Source organism: Lampetra planeri, chromosome 35 (genome assembly GCF_965212315.1).
Source record: "Lampetra planeri chromosome 35, kcLamPlan1.2.h2, whole genome shotgun sequence".
In the NCBI taxonomy this organism is placed as follows: domain Eukaryota; kingdom Metazoa; phylum Chordata; class Hyperoartia; order Petromyzontiformes; family Petromyzontidae; genus Lampetra; species Lampetra planeri.
In genome coordinates, this window is record NC_136141.1 from 10,361,823 (window position 1) to 10,378,861 (window position 17,039).

General features: G+C 54.1%; 1 protein-coding gene across 1 annotated transcript in view; it reads left to right on the forward strand.

The window, feature by feature from the left end:
* Positions 1–1,716: 1,716 nt before the first annotated feature.
* ANKFN1 (ankyrin repeat and fibronectin type III domain containing 1) overlaps positions 1,717–17,039 on the forward strand; it is a 71,809-nt gene continuing 56,486 nt past the window's right edge. The window contains exon 1 of the mRNA XM_078610777.1: positions 1,717–1,830. The gene's annotated coding sequence lies outside the window, so the exon portion shown is untranslated. The remainder of the gene's footprint in view (positions 1,831–17,039) is intronic.

Below are 17,039 nucleotides of genomic sequence, written 5' to 3' on the forward strand. Positions count from 1 at the left end.
AGTTATTTTAACATTTAAAAAAAAACGTGATGTGCCACGCGCATCAATTCAGCCAGTTACATTGCAACCGATTTTCTCGATAGTTCAATCAATTCAGGAGCACTGGGATACACACATTGTGAGCGAGTAATGCTCACCATGTGTGTAGTTTGTTGTCTTTCCTCCGCATCTCCGATTAGCACGGTTGGCTGCGTACGGTGCGAAAGGAGTTCAACATACATACGTGCAAGTCAAATGTGTGATAATTGTCACGTGTATAAAACAACAACTACAATTGCTTGAGAAGCCGATTTAATCACGGGTGGCTGGAAACTAGATTTGAACTCGGTTGCCCTCTGACCCCCCCCCCAAGCCACACGGCCACGTCCTCGCTGTCTTATAAAAGTGCCGTCTGTCGACGCTGAGGCCCACACATGCTCGTCATCATCATCATCGTCATCATTGTCATCATCGTCGGCGTCATCACCATCATCGTTATCATCGTCATCATTATCATCGTTATCATCGTCATGATCATCGTTATCATCGTCATCATCATCGTCATCATCATCGTTATCATCGTCATCGTTATCATCGTCGTCGTTATCCTCGTCATCATCGTTATCATCGTCATCATAATTATCATCGTCATCATTATCATCGTCATCATCGTCATCATCGTTATCATCGTCATCATCGTCATCATAATTATCATCATCATCATTATCATCGTCATCATCATTGTCATCATCGTCATTATCGTCATCATCATCGTCATCATAGTTTTCATCGTCGTCGTTGTCCTCGTCATCGTCATCATAATTATCATCGTCATCATTATCATCGTCATCATCGTCATCATCGTTATCATCGTCATCATCGTCATCATAATTATCATCATCATCATTATCATCGTCATCATCATTGTCATCATCGTCATTATCGTCATCATCATCGTCATCATAGTTTTCATCGTCGTCGTTGTCATCGTCATCATAATTATCATCGTCATCATCATCGTCATCATCGTCGTTATCGAGAGAGAGAGAAGCAGCAGACGGTGCCACAGCGTTGCGACTTCATAACCACCGCGTGTCAGCTGGGTTTGAGCCGCGTGCCGTCACCAGACCGACGCGTCAACAACCTCCAGCACCCTCGCTGCTGCTTCGGGAAGACAGCGTGGAGTGTGAAGTGTGCACTTGCCAATCGTGTTGCTGCGTCTCACGTGAGCGGTGGCGCGGTGGTTAGCGCGGCGCGCTATAAACCCGGCGGCCCGAGTTCGATTCCCTCTCGCGGCCAACAGCGGTGACGATTATCTGAACCGGTCCCGGGCCTACTCTAGGTCGATAGCCGGCCTTAATAGGTGCCACTCGCTCGCAGCACTTGCCCCAACAGTCTGAAAGGCTACGCGGGGGATCTTTGTCTATCACGTTATTTCACGAGGACGATGGGAAGACGGGAGACGTCATGATAGCAGCCATCATCATTATCCTCTCCTCGATGTTAATATTAACGCGACGATTAAACAATACGACGATTTCTGCCTGCTCTGAAGAAGGACCGTTGCCTGAAACGTCAGACCGCTGGGTAAATCCACTCGCGCGAGGCGGCGCCGACGACGATGAGGGACTGCCGGCGCTGCGTCGACGCTGACCCCCCGTGTCTCCCCCCCCCCCCCCCTCTGTGTGTCCCCCCCTCCCCCCCCCGCCGTTGCCCTCCTCCGCCCAGGTTTGAGGGCGATGTCGTGCGCTGGGCTCAGCAGCGACTGAGCCACAGGAGCCGCAGGAGCCGCAGCGCGGGAGCCTCCCCGCTCTCCTCGTCCGCTCGCCCTCGCTCGGTCGCCCTCAACTGGTGAGCACGTCCGTCTCGGCGCGGTTGGCTACCGACGGTGCGTGAGGAGTTCAACGTGCGTACATAATGTAGGTTGTTGGGTTCGATCGCGTAGGTATGAATGTGTCGTTGAACCCGCCACCACCCGACACAGCCGATGACTAAGGTTCGTCACGTTAGTAAGGTTCGTCACGAATCGTGACTGGTTCAGCAGGCCGGTGTGGTGGAGAGTAAAATCCACGAAATTTACAAATCGACTACAACGTTTCGCCAGTAATTACAACCAGCACCATCAGGCGGACAGCCAGAGTTTGCACGTGCACGTGCACGCGCGACCCGAGGTGCCCGTGTCTTGATTGGGCGAGCAGCCACGGGATGGTGCCACTCGCAAGAGCCTCTCAGGGCCCCCCAGAGGTCACGACCCGCACGCGGTGGGGATCAGTTACAGTCGGCAGGTGGTGACCCTCAGAGAAGGGTCCTTGATCACTACCACTCACCACCCTGTCACTCACCACTCACCACCTGCAGTGTCACTCACCACTCACCACCTGCAGTGTCACTCACCACTCACCACCTGCAGTGTCACTCACCACTCACCACCTGCAGTGTCACTCACCACTCACCACCCTGTCACTCACCACTCACCACCCTGACACTCTACCACTCACCACCTGCAGTGTCACTCACCACTCACCACCTGCAGCGTCACTCACCACTCACCACCTGCAGCGTCACTCACCACTCACCACCTGCGGTGTCACTCACCACTCACCACCCTGTCACTCACCACTCACCACCCTGACACTCTACCACTCACCACCTGCAGTGTAACTCACCACTCACCACCCTGTCACTCACCACTCACCACCCTGACACTCTACCACTCACCACCTGCAGTGTAACTCACCACTCACCACCTGCAGTGTAACTCACCACTCACCACCCTGTCACTCACCACTCACCACCCTGATACTCTACCACTCACCACCTGCAGTGTCACTCACCACTCACCACCTGCAGTGTCACTCACCACTCACCACCCTGACACTCTACCACTCACCACCTGCAGTGTCACTCACCACTCACCACCTGCAGTGTCACTCACCACTCACCACCTGCAGTGTCACTCACCACTCACCACCCTGTCACTCACCACTCACCACCCTGACACTCTACCACTCACCACCTGCAGTGTCACTCACCACTCACCACCTGCAGTGTCACTCACCACTCACCACCTGCAGTGTCACTCACCACTCACCACCCTGTCACTCACCACTCACCACCCTGACACTCTACCACTCACCACCTGCAGTGTCACTCACCACTCACCACCTGCAGTGTCACTCACCACCTGCAGTGTCACTCACCACTCACCACCTGCAGTGTCACTCACCACTCACCACCTGCAGTGTCACTCACCACTCACCACCTGCAGTGTCACTCACCACTCACCACCCTGTCACTCACCACTCACCACCTGCAGTGTCACTCACCACTCACCACCTGCAGCGTCACTCACCACTCACCACTCACCACCTGCAGTGTCACTCACCACTCACCACCTGCGGTGTCACTCACCACTCACCACCTGCAGTGTCACTCACCACTCACCACCTGCAGTGTCACTCACCACTCACCACCTGCAGTGTCACTCACCACTCACCACCTGCGGTGTCACTCACCACTCACCACCTGCAGTGTCACTCACCACTCACCACCTGCAGTGTCACTCACCACTCACCACCTGCAGTGTCACTCACCACCTGCGGTGTCACTCACCACTCACCACCTGCTGTGTCACTCACCACTCACCACTTGCAGTGTCACTCACCACTCACCACCTGCAGTGTCACTCACCACCTGCAGTGTCACTCACCACTCACCACCTGCAGTGTCACTCACCACCTGCGGTGTCACTCACCACTCACCACCTGCAGTGTCACTCACCACTCACCACCTGCAGCGTCACTCACCACTCACCACCTGCAGTGTCACTCACCACTCACCACCTGCAGTGTCACTCACCACTCACCACCTGCAGTGTCACTCACCACTCACCACCTGCAGTGTCACTCACCACTCACCACCTGCGGTGTCACTCACCACTCACCACCTGCAGCGTCACTCACCACTCACCACCTGCAGTGTCACTCACCACCTGCGGTGTCACTCACCACTCACCACCTGCAGTGTCACTCACCACTCACCACCCTGACACTCTACCACTCACCACCTGCAGTGTCACTCACCACTCACCACCTGCAGTGTCACTCACCACTCACCACCTGCAGCGTCACTCACCACTCACCACCTGCAGTGTCACTCACCACCTGCGGTGTCACTCACCACTCACCACCTGCAGTGTCACTCACCACTCACCACCTGCAGTGTCACTCACCACTCACCACCTGCAGTGTCACTCACCACTCACCACCTGCAGTGTCACTCACCACTCACCACCTGCAGCGTCACTCACCACTCACCACCTGCAGTGTCACTCACCACCTGCAGTGTCACTCACCACTCACCACCTGCAGTGTCACTCTCCACTCACCACCTGCGGTGTCACTCACCACTCACCACCTGCAGTGTCACTCACCACTCACCACCTGCAGTGTCACTCACCACTCACCACCTGCAGTGTCACTCACCACTCACCACCTGCAGTGTCACTCACCACTCACCACCTGCAGTGTCACTCACCACTCACCACCTGCAGTGTCACTCACCACTCACCACCTGCGGTGTCACTCACCACTCACCACCTGCAGTGTCACTCACCACTCACCACCTGCAGCGTCACTCACCACTCACCACCTGCAGTGTCACTCACCACTCACCACCTGCAGTGTCACTCACCACTCACCACCTGCAGCGTCACTCACCACTCACCACCTGCGGTGTCACTCACCACTCACCACCTGCAGTGTCACTCACCACTCACCACCTGCGGTGTCACTCACCACCTGCGGTGTCACTCACCACTCACCACCTGCAGTGTCACTCACCACTCACCACCTGCAGTGTCACTCACCACTCACCACCTGCGGTGTCACTCACCACCTGCGGTGTCACTCACCACTCACCACCTGCGGTGTCACTCACCACTCACCACCTGCAGTGTCACTCACCACCTGCAGTGTCACTCACCACTCACCAGCTGCAGTGTCACTCACCACTCACCACCTGCAGTGTCACTCACCACCTGCAGTGTCACTCACCACTCACCACCTGCAGTGTCACTCACCACTCACCACCTGCGGTGTCACTCACCACTCACCACCTGCAGTGTCACTCACCACCTGCAGTGTCACTCACCACTCACCACCTGCAGTGTCACTCACCACTCACCACCTGCGGTGTCACTCACCACTCACCACCTGCAGTGTCACTCACCACCTGCAGTGTCACTCACCACTCACCACCTGCAGTGTCACTCACCACTCACCACCTGCAGTGTCACTCACCACTCACCAGCTGCAGTGTCACTCACCACTCACCACCTGCAGCGTCACTCACCACTCACCACCTGCAGTGTCACTCACCACTCAGCACCTGCAGTGTCACTCACCACTCACCACCTGCAGTGTCACTCACCACTCACCACCTGCAGCGTCACTCACCACTCACCACCTGCAGTGTCACTCACCACTCACTACCTGCAGTGTCACTCACCACTCACCAGCTGCAGTGTCACTCACCACTCACCACCTGCAGTGTCACTCACCACTCACCACCTGCAGTGTCACTCACCACTCACCACCTGCAGTGTCACTCACCACTCACCACCTGCAGTGTCACTCACCACTCACCACCTGCAGTGTCACTCACCACTCACCACCTGCAGTGTCACTCACCACTCACCACCTGCAGTGTCACTCACCACTCACCACCTGCAGTGTAACTCACCACTCACCACCTGCAGTGTAACTCACCACTCACCACCTGCAGTGTCACTCACCACTCACTACCTGCAGTGTAACTCACCACTCACCACCTGCAGTGTCACTCACCACTCACCACCTGCAGTGTCACTCACCACTCACCACCTGCACTGTCACACCACTCACCACGTACGTTGAAAGAAGTTCAACGTACGTGCCCACATTGTCACGTCCAGTTCGGGAAGGCACGAGCGAGGCCTGGGAAAGCGCTTGAAATATATTCGCTGCTCTGCGTCGCAAGCCTGACATCCACCCACACCAATCAACCCCGTGGAATAGAAATCAGCCTCTCGGGGGGAAACGCATGCCTTGTAACCCACAGCGTCCCTTCGGAGTGCTGTGCTTGGTGGGATGCCCAGAGATGGATCTTGTGTGAACACACCCGGTAGCGTGGCATGGGGGAGTACAGCAAGCGGGTTTATGAAATTGCTGTCTCTGCGGAATTAAGAGTTCTCTCTTTTTCAACCTTTTTTTTTGCCAAACATCCCCGAGCAAAATTCTCACTCGGAGAGGCTTTTGAGTCAGTGAATATTCTATTGTGCGTCTTCATAAATTGTGTACATTCTTATTGTTATCAACTGAACATTCTGAACGGACCTGTGGGTCGCGAGACCCCCCCACCCTCCCTCTGCTATGCATCACCGATGGACCACACGTGGCTTGTTTGTGTTTGTCCAGCCTGCGCGTGCGCGCACGTGCGTGTGTGTGTGTTAGCACGACGCGCTACGAACCCGGCAACCCAAGTTCGATTCCCGCTCATGGCCAACATCGGTGACGGTTATCTAAACCGGTCCCTGGGCATCCCCTAGGTCGACTCAGCCTCAAATGAGTACGTCGTGCGGCATGGAAAAACATTGCCACTGGGGAGACAAAGGCGGCCGGGCCGTGGTGCTGGCCACCCACCCCCTCGTGTGCCGTTCTGCGGCCTTCATAGGTGCTGCTCACTCATAGCACTTGCCCCTACAGCCTGGGTCAGCTAGATGGGGGATCTTTGTTTTTGTCTGCACAGCTGCTCCCACTAAATGAATAAAAAATCCTTGAATCTCAAGGAGCGGCCCTAGCGACCGCATCCCCCCCACAGAGGAGGCAGCGCTGGGCACGGAGACATCAGCAGCCCACGCGGCTCCAGACTGTATCTCTCATCTCACTACATCTCTGTGTGCCGTGTGTATCTCTCATCTCACTACATCTCTGTCTGTATCTCTCATCTCACTAGCAACTCTCTCTCTCTTTCTCTTAACTAGATTCCTCTCATCTCACTACATCTCTGTGTGCCGTCTGTATCTCTCATCTCACTACATGTCATTCCCATCTGTATCCCTCTTGTATGTATGTACGTTGGACTTATTTCGCACCTTACGTAGACCAACCATGCCGATCGGAGGTGCCGGGGAAAGACAACAAACTCAACGCAGCTGATTACGTTCCAACATTTTGTCCATGTACAGTGAGGGAAAAAAGTCTTTGATTCCCTGCTGATTTTGTACGTTTGCCCACTGACAAAGAAATGATCAGTCTATCATTTTAATGGTAGGTGTATTTGAACAGTGAGAGACAGAGCTGCGAGTTGAGCCTTCGACTCCTGCCGCTGCCGCGGTAGCGCGCGGTGGACGCTCGGGAGCGGAGATGCTCGCCGTGTGGCCCAGCAACGGACAACCCGCGGTATATTCAGACTCTCGATTGAGACGAGATGAATCCGTTGAGCTCACGGAACTCTTTTCTTTAACAGATAGGATTACAAGCGGCCGCTGACACGCCCACGCGTTACATTTGCAGTTTAAGTTTCAAGTTCAGGTTTATTTTTCTTTAACCCCGATGAGAATTGGAGAGGTGGGGATGAGTCCCATTTGCAAGAGTGGGCTCCGACTTCACCACAGTAGCAAAATAAAAAAATAAAAATGCAGCGATGGAGGAAATGGAACATCAGAGGAGAGACAAACTGTGTCACGTGACAAATCGACGTGCAAATGCATGGTCTCGAATGGAGCGTTAGCACGCAATGGACAAACACCGACCGGGATGAGCGGGAATGTGCCCGGGACGGCTGCCTCAACAAGAAGAAGGTCCAGGCGAGTGGGGAGCGGCAGTGTAGTGGTTAGCGCTGCTCTACGAACCCGGCGACCCGCGTTTGATTGCCGCTCACCGCCAACGCCAGTGTGCAATTATTTGAACCGGTCAGGCCTCCCCTAGGTCGATTCAGCCTGAAAAGAGTACGTGGCATGGTGTGTAAACATCGCCACTGGGGAGACAAAGGCGGCCGGGCATGGAGTTGGCCACCCAACCCCTCATGTGCCGTGCAGGCATTCGCAGGTGCTCGTTAACAGCACTTGTCTCAACAGTCTGTTCAGGCTACACGGGGGACCTTTGTTTTGTTTTTGTGTGCATGCATGTGTGCTCGGAGGTTCGGAGAGCCATGAGGCGCTGCAAGGATGGGTGGTGGCCCCGGGTTGCGGAGGAGATGGAGTCTGCCTCAATGGCCCGCGATCACAAATCACTCTTAAATTCCATAAAAAAGTAACCTGCAATGCCACATCTATTACCATCATTAGGGGAAAGAACGGTGATCCAATCTATCCAATCTCCAACCCCCAGGAACAGGTTTGCAGATTTGCTGAGCATTTATGTGAGGTCCAGGGGAGGGGAAATCCCTCAGGCTAGAAAACAACGTGGGACAAAGTGGGGATGACCCTGCTGAGGCTGCGGTGCCTCAAATTTTGAAAGAAGAAGTCACCCCTGTGAGTGGCTGGCTGAGGTGCCATATGTTGAGGAATTACTGAAGGCGATCCAGAGCCTGAGACCAGGAAAGGCACCGGGCAGAGATGATCTTCCAAGCGAAATGCTGAGGGAGAGTGGCGTTTGTGCACAGACTGCCCTACATTACATCATAACAACAGTCTGGACCACTGGACGGGTTCTGAAGGATTGGAAGGATGTCCTGGTGGTCCCCTTCTTTAAGAAGGGGGACCTCTTTAAGAAGGGGGACCGCACAGACTGTAACAACTACAGGGGCATCTCACTCCTCAGTGTGCCGGGAAAGGTCCTGGCAAGGATTACTCAACATCGCCTTGCTAGGCACGCTGAGGAGAAGCTTGCGGAGCCCCAATGCGGTTTCAGGAAAGGGCGGTCCTGCACAGATGCCATATTTTCTGTCCGTCTGCTACTGCAGAGGTGTAGGGAATTCCAACAAGACCTACATCTCTGCTTTATTGACCTGGTCAAGGCCTGTGATACCATCAGTAGGCCTACCTCTGAGTTGTTCATCGTAATTTCGGAGTCCCTGACCCTCTGCTCACAATCATTCAGGACCTTCATGATGGTGAGCGGGCCCGGGTAAAGCTACGTGGCCGGGAGTCGGAGCCATTCCCTGTACACTTCGGGGTGTGACAGGGATGTCCTCTGCCTCCCACATTATTTAACATCTATTTCGACCACGTAGTTCGTGAAGCCTTCAATAGCTGTACCGGAGGAATTTCCATCTGGTACAGATACAATGGGAGGCTGATGGATGCCCGGGTGCGGTCAAGAGATGGCTCCCTCTTGCTCAACCATGTTATGTATGCCGATGATCTGGTAATTGCTGCTCACTCAGAGGAGGAGTTGGAGGCGCTGCTGCTGAAACTGGAGCTTGCCACTAAGAGGTGGGGACTTACCATCAGCCCCACCAAAACTAAGCACCTGCCTGGGTATGTTGTACCATCGGACACTCCACCCCCACAACTCCCAATTGGTGATAGGGCAGTTGTGAAGAGAGTGGAGAGTTTCCCATACCTGGGCAGTGTGCTCATGACCGGCTCCAGTTTAACAGCAGAGGCCTCACTCCGAATCAGTCGAGTGGCATTATCTTTTCATCGGTTGTGTAACGCAGTGTGGAAGCTACCTGGTCTGTCGCTCCGCACGAAGCTTCAGGTCTTCTCGGCCACAGTCATTCCTTCCCTTCTCTATGCTTGCAAAACGTGGACCCCCCTAATGGAACATCTTCACCGGTTAGAAACATTTAGGCTGGCCTGCCTACGATCCATCCTCGGTTTAACCAGGCTGGATTGTGTGAGGAGCTCACAAATCCTTGAAAGATCTGGACAATGTCCCATCAGTGAGCTCCTCCGGCAGGCAAGGCTGCATTGGCTGGGCCATGTAGCCCGCATACCCAGCCACCACATGCCGAAACAGCTTTTGTTCGGCCGGATCGAGGGGGCTAAACGGGCACGGCACGGGCTAGAGAAGAGATGGAGTGATATGGTACAGGAGGATGTGGAGCTGAGTGGACTTGCCGATGACTGGTACCAGCGGTGTCAAGATCGGCCTCTGTGGAGGAGGCTCGTGAAGGACGCTACTGGGCAGTTGGAGGCAGTTGCCCTCCAACAACAATGGAGGGCGGAGGAGCGATGCTCACAACAACGAGCGGAGCGCCGGGTGGATAAAGCACAGCAATGGCACAGTAGGGGGCACAGGTGGTGCATCAGCCAGTAGTCTCAGTCAGTCGACCTGTGGCATCTGGGTCTGCCCCGTGACCTCCTGCCAGCGGGCGTTTGACACTTCACGTGGCCTCAAGGTGCACATAGCCTGGCACAAGCGTCGTGGTCACCACGACTTGGTGGTGAATGGCGGTTGTTGTTGTTGGGGAGCGGTAGTGTAGTTGTTAGCACGCTGTGCTACGGACCCAGCGATCCGAGTTTGTTTCCCGATCACGGCCAACACCAGTGATGATTATCTGAACCGGTCCCTGGGCCTCCCCTAGGTCGACTCAGCCTTAAATTAGTACCTGGTGCGGTTGTTTAAAAATATCACCACTGGGGAGACAAAGGTGGTCGGGCGTGGTGCTGGTCACCCATCCGCTCGTGTGCTGGGCCAGCCTTCATAGGTGCTCGCTAACAGCACTTGCCCCCAAACAGTTTGTTAAGGCTACACGGGGGATCTTTGTGTGTGCGCGTGTGTGCCTGTGTGCGTGTCAACCTGATATATCACCACCGGTGTTTGTCCAGAAGTTCACGGTCAACATCTACGGGGAAAAAACACAACCCAACAAAACACAGCAAACACGATTTTCCGGGCGTTGAAAGCGACCACAAAGGGGCCACGTGGGTACAATGTTTACTCCGTATCACGATGGCGGCGAGCGGGACGAGCGGCGTTGCAACATCGAATGGGTCACGGCCTCACGTGCGGTGGTGCCGCTGGGTGGGGTGCGACGACGGGCCTGGGACTCCGCCGCCCGAGTTCGATTCCATGGCCTCCCCCCTCCCGCTTTGCCAGATCCCCACCCGTAGTTTTTGTCTCGCCAACGCCCAGACCCGCCGGCTTGAGAGGCCTTCCCATCGTCCGATCGACGATGACCTCCGGGCGTCCACTCCGATTCCCTTCTCGGTGGGCAGCCCCTTCCCTGTCCTGCACATTTGCCGGCCCGATGGCAACCGGCCATTCCTGGGTCACGCTTCAGTGCTTTTTCCTGCCATGCTAAACTCACGCATTGTTCCCCCCACCCCCCGTATCCTTCCACGATAATTACAAAAGCGTCCCCCAAGCGAAGAAGCAACACGATTGACCACCTGAATTTTGCATCCGCTTTTTTTCCCCCGATTCATTTCAGTGACCCCACACATGAACACCCATCTCGAGCGCAAGCGTCAGCCCCTCTCGTCTGCTCTGTCGTGCCCTCGGTCCTTCTTTGACACACAGCCCTGTGTGTCAAAATACGCGGCTACCTGAATCAACAGCGGAGAGTTTGCCATGAATATGACGAACAAAAGGCATAAAATGCAGAAACTCTGAGAAACCATCAGGAAAAATAATACGGAATAAATCAAAGGAACGTGACACACAGGGGGTGATTGAATATGCCATCGCAATCGGGAGTTACTGATTGCCGCATCAAAAGTGGGGAGCGCAGGAATGCAAACGTCGTGCATGATAAGCGGCGTAATCATACAACTGGCGGATACATTTTATGCAGATTCACATCATAATAACAATATTTTTTATAAAATCTTTCTTATACCACGGGAGAAAAAGCGTGTCTCGTAAATGGAGGATGGCACATACGCCACAGTGGAAGGAGCAACCACTTCCCTTCGCAGTGTGAGACTGGGAAATCTCCAGGGCCAGGAATAAACTGTGAACATCATTCAAAGAGAAGTGGGAGGTGGCCGTTAGAACAACATTATCTCAGTAATTTGGGAAATGTCTTCTCAGACATGAAATCTCTCAAAAGCGGAATGTTTCTTGATTCGTTTCTGAAAAAGGGGAGGGAAAACAAATCTTGATTTGAAAAATTCAAATTCCGTCCACCGACCATGCTACCATTCGTGTGAATATTTGACAAATGTCTTCGGGAACTGACTTTAGGAATTTTTTAAAAAGCCAGCCAAAACCAGAGACGGATCTAGAAACGTTCCTCGGTGCTGGCGACTCCAACATTTAGAACTTTTAAAAATATATTCCGACATTAATAGCACAAACGCAATGTGTTTTCACTGGCAAATATCGGTACAATACCACATTTTTTGGTTGAGTGGGGGAGGGGGGTCGATTACCCCCTCTGACCGTGTGGTTTACACTCCTTTTCAGAGGGGGGGGGCCACTGTCGCCGATAAAACATCATCATTGCGAGGGCCGCCACACATTTGAACCCATTGTTGGGTTTGACAGTAGCACGATGATGATGATGGGGTGGTGTTTTCACATTTTGTGTATTCTCGGGGCGGCCGAACGTCAGGGGGGACACACTAAAGGCCACCAGGGACCGCCAGTGCCCCCCCCCCCCCCCGTGGGGCTTTGCAATGAACGGCACTGCCATGTGGCTCTCCCCTTGGATCCGCCAACCAAACCGAACCTCGTGAGCAAGTGGGATTTATGAAAGGGCTTTCTTTTTTTACCTACCATCGACCACGCAGACACCGTCGTCAATAATAAGATCCCGTGTGGCAGACTAAGCGGCATTAAATAGCTTTGTCCGGGGCTTGCGTGGACTGAGGCTGCGCGATTCGCCGGGGGCGGAAGCGTTCATTTCGAGCGCTCGCAGAACCAAGGTCTGAGCACAACATGTACGTGGACGCGACTCGAGGCAAACGCCGCATTGGGAGAGCGCACGGCGGGAGGAGGAGCAGCAGCAGCAGGAGACGACACGGTCTCACCGACGCGGGGCCCTCGGCACAATCCCGAGAGACGTCCGAATGTTTGGGGCAAAGCGAAGGCGTGAACGTAAACTTTGAGATGGCATTCAGCGCCGACGGCGCGGTCATTACAACGACCGTGAAAGATAAATCGCGGCAGTCGATTAAAGGTGCTTCACAAGGAGGGGGCGGGAGCTGCAAATTCGAGTTCAACGCGAGTGCGAACAGGGCAGGCAATGTGCGGCGAGGTTGCAAAATGAATGGCGGACGTGTGTTGGAAGGACACAACGAGATCAGCCGGCAGAGTGGCTGTTAACATTGGGGGGAGCGGTGGCGTAGCGGTTAGCGCTGCGCTGCTCTACGAACCCGGCGACCCGAGTTTGATTCCCGCTCACGGCCAACACCGGTGACAATTATCTGAACCGGTCATAGGCCTCCCCTAGGTCGACTCAGCCTCAAATGAGTACCTGGCATGGTGTGTAAACATCGCCACGGAAGACAAAGGCGGCCGGGCGTGGTGATGGCCACACACCCCCTCGTGTGTGCCGTGCCAGCCTTCATAAGTGCAAGCAAACATCACTTGCCCCGACGGTCTGTGACGGCTATACGCTGAATGTTTGTCTTTGCCTTTGTTACTGAAGGGGATTGTCACAATGGACTACAGCGGTGATCACGGGCAAGGCGGAGGAGCGCTTTGGGGAAGCTGAATAGGACTCGTTAACATCAGCCCTTGATTACTCAGAGACCTCGGACGCCGCCGTTGGGACCCAGGTTCGCTTCGTCCTAAATGTCACCGCCACATCCCGCGCCGGGGGGGGGGGGGGCGTCACCCGGCACCGCCGCCGGGTCTATTTGGGCACCTCGCCGGAGCGTCTTCTAATGGACGTTCGACTCGACGCTCCGCGGTCGACGAGGCGCGAGCGTGCGAAGGCTCGCGGCGCGAGGGGACGCGCGCTCCGCCTAGCCAGCAGTCGGTCTGCCCGGGGGCGATGGATCGCCATGCCTGGAGGAACATTCCAAATGGCGCGGTGATGGCTTAGCGACTGCGGCTGTATGTATGTATGTACGTGTACGTGAACTTCTGTCGCACCGTACGTAGACAACCGCGCTAATCAGAGGTGCAGGGGAAGGACAACAAACTAATGGCTTCCTCATAAATGTACGTGCAAAACACTGGTGTACTGAAGTAGTAACTAGTAACCTCCAGGATAAATAAATATTCTGATTCTGATTACGATAATTGGCACGTTTTGTTTACGTGACAAACTTTGCTAATTGGCTGTGTCGGGTGGCGGTTGTGGGTTAACGAAACATTTATATTTACGCGATCTAACCCAAACAATCTTTATCATGAGTCTTGGAGGCTGAGCCTTGCTTTTCCTGGAACATGTTTGTGAACAATAATACCTCTCGAGGGAGTGTTTCCGTGAAATCGGGCACTGCGCACGTCCACTCCGGATGCCCTCAAGCGCGCTTGGACGTGAATAACGATGGTGTCTCCGTACCTCGGCATCACACACACACAGATTGAGAGGGTTAATGTAATTTTCCCCGTGCAAATATTGAAGAGTTTTATAAACTAGAAATGATGTATTTATTTAACCACTGAGTTATGTAGCTCGTTTTCCGAAGCGGCCTGGCCACAAATGATAGCTCAACGAAGAGGCTCATCGCGTGGGAATGTGTTTGCAGCCAACTATTTTAAACGTGCGATGTTGATTCTAAACATGGAGGGAAAACCCGGAGGACCCGGAGAAAATCCACGCAACCACGGGGAGAGAGACACGCAAACTCCAAATATACAGCAGCAGCAGGCGTCAGGGTCGGGAATCAACCCCACGGCCTCCTGTAGACCAGGCGAGGTAGTTAACATCTCCTAGCCACTGTGGCGCCCGTTCATTTGGCAGTAGGGGAGGGAGGGTGCCGCCTGTTTCCGCGCGGAGCGAGCGAGAGAGAGAAATGGGTTTTCTGGCCTCGTGCAGAGACGACCAGTCCACTCTGTGAGCTTCGCCAAACGCCACCGCTGGGCCCTGGGACATTTGAATCATCTCAAGGAAACTCTTTGGAAGTCATTGTTCGATCTTTTCAAAGAATCTATAAACGTGTATGTGAGGCGAAAGAAGCAACTTGTTGGCGTTCCCTCGGCTGCTTTGGAGAGCTCAAGGTATTTCTTAAATCCGCGTCGTTCTTTTTCTGCACAAAGCCCGAGGGCGGCCACTTTCAACGACTGTCGACGGCGCTTGTTTGTTAAGCGGGGGGGGGGGGGGTCGAACGGGACCTGTTGTTTTTGTCGCCAGTGGAACTTCAGGCAGCGCAGCAAACTCGTGCCACTCCCCATTGCTGCCAGCGAAATACAAATTCACGCGCGCATTCATACGACACTCACGTACACGTCGCTCGTGCACGACACACTCGTGAATCATGCACAACACACTCATGCACACAACATACTAATGCACAACACACATGCACATCACACTCACGATACATCAATCAATCGATCTCGATTTGACGTGCCAGTATCTCCCTCCGTAAGGTCGGCATCAGTGCACCTCACAGCAGGACGGGAGGGGTACAGGGGGCATGCATGTATGTTGAACTTCTTTCACACCATACGTTCTAATCGGAGTTGTGTGGGGAAGGACGATAGGCTAAACACAAAACGCAGGGCATAGAGCAACGGGAATGACGGATAGACCTGGCACATCCTCAGCGGCTAACACCGACCCAGCAAAGTAAATTGCAACCTTGCGCAACGAATAGCATAAGGAAGGTAAGCAGGAAATGAACGTTGATGAAAGGTAAAGAGACAGGTTTTTTTATTTTTTAACAGTTTTACTCACAAACAAGAAAAGACAAAAATTATCCCACGGCGTCTTTAACAGAGTGTTGGGGCAAGTGCGAGCACTTATTGAGGACGGCACGGCGCACGAGGAGGTGGGTGATCACTCATTCCCAGCCACCTTTGTCAGTGGTGATGTTGACACACCGCAACGGGTACTCATTTCAGGCGGAGTCGACCTCGGGGAGGCCCAGAACCGGTTCAGACAATCGTCACTAGTGATGGCAGTGAGCGGGAATCGAATTTGAGTTACTGGGGTTCGTAGCGCAGTGCGCTATGCACTGCACCACAACTGCCCACGTTTGCACGCATGCACACACAGCACACTCACATAGCATGCAATGTAATAAAGACAAATATCCCCCATATAGCCTTAACAGACTGTTGGGGACACGTGCTGCGAACGAGCACTTATGAAGGCCGGCATGGCACACGAGGGGGGGGGGGTGGCAAGCACCACGCCCGACCACCTTTGTCTGTTTTTACAGATGTTTTTACACACCGCACCAGGTACGAATTTCAGGCTTAGTCGACCTAGGGGAGGTCCATGGTCCAGTTCAGATAGTCTTCACTGGCGTTGACCGTGAGCGGGAATCGAAGCCGGATCTCCAAGTTCGTAGGTGTTCCCCGTGATGCACACCACACACACACGCGCGACTACCAGCACAGATTTGCTTCGCCAGGATGGATTCTCGGGCGGGTGTTTTTGTAGCCGTGGGCCCAGAAACCCCACCGGTGTGATTCCATTGCGGAGTTGTTGCACCGGGCCCAATCGCCTATCCTTTGTAAGCGCACGCATTCGTGACTCCAAGAAATGTTAATCTACTCCCAAATCGCCACCCTTGGACCAGAAGTAAACCTCGACTCGCGCCACTGAGCAGCTTCTCGCCGTCATGCTGCTGCTGCTGCGTCGCCCTACAACACGTTTAAGGGCCCCACAGTGGCGAGATGTTAACCACCTCGCCTGGGGGGTTTAACCCGTGAGCTTTCGCGACCAATGTTATCCATACTCGAGGTTGTTTTGGGTTATATCGCGTCGATATGAATGTGTCGTTAAACCCGCAACCACCCGGTACAGCCAATTGGTAAGGTTTGTCACGTAAACAAAACATGCCAATTCCTTGCGAGTGTGAGGAGCGACTTCCACGTCGTGTAGAGGGTACTCTTCTTAATTCCACGTACGGCACACAGTTTGGTTTGGGTTGTGCCGCGTGCTGTGCAGCGCGATGTCCGACGCTTCGCTGCCACGTTGCTTAACCCAAAAACAAATGTGGGCGTTGTATACTTTGCTCGTGGTCAAATGCGGTGTGTGTAAGCGTAGGGTTGGAGTACGAT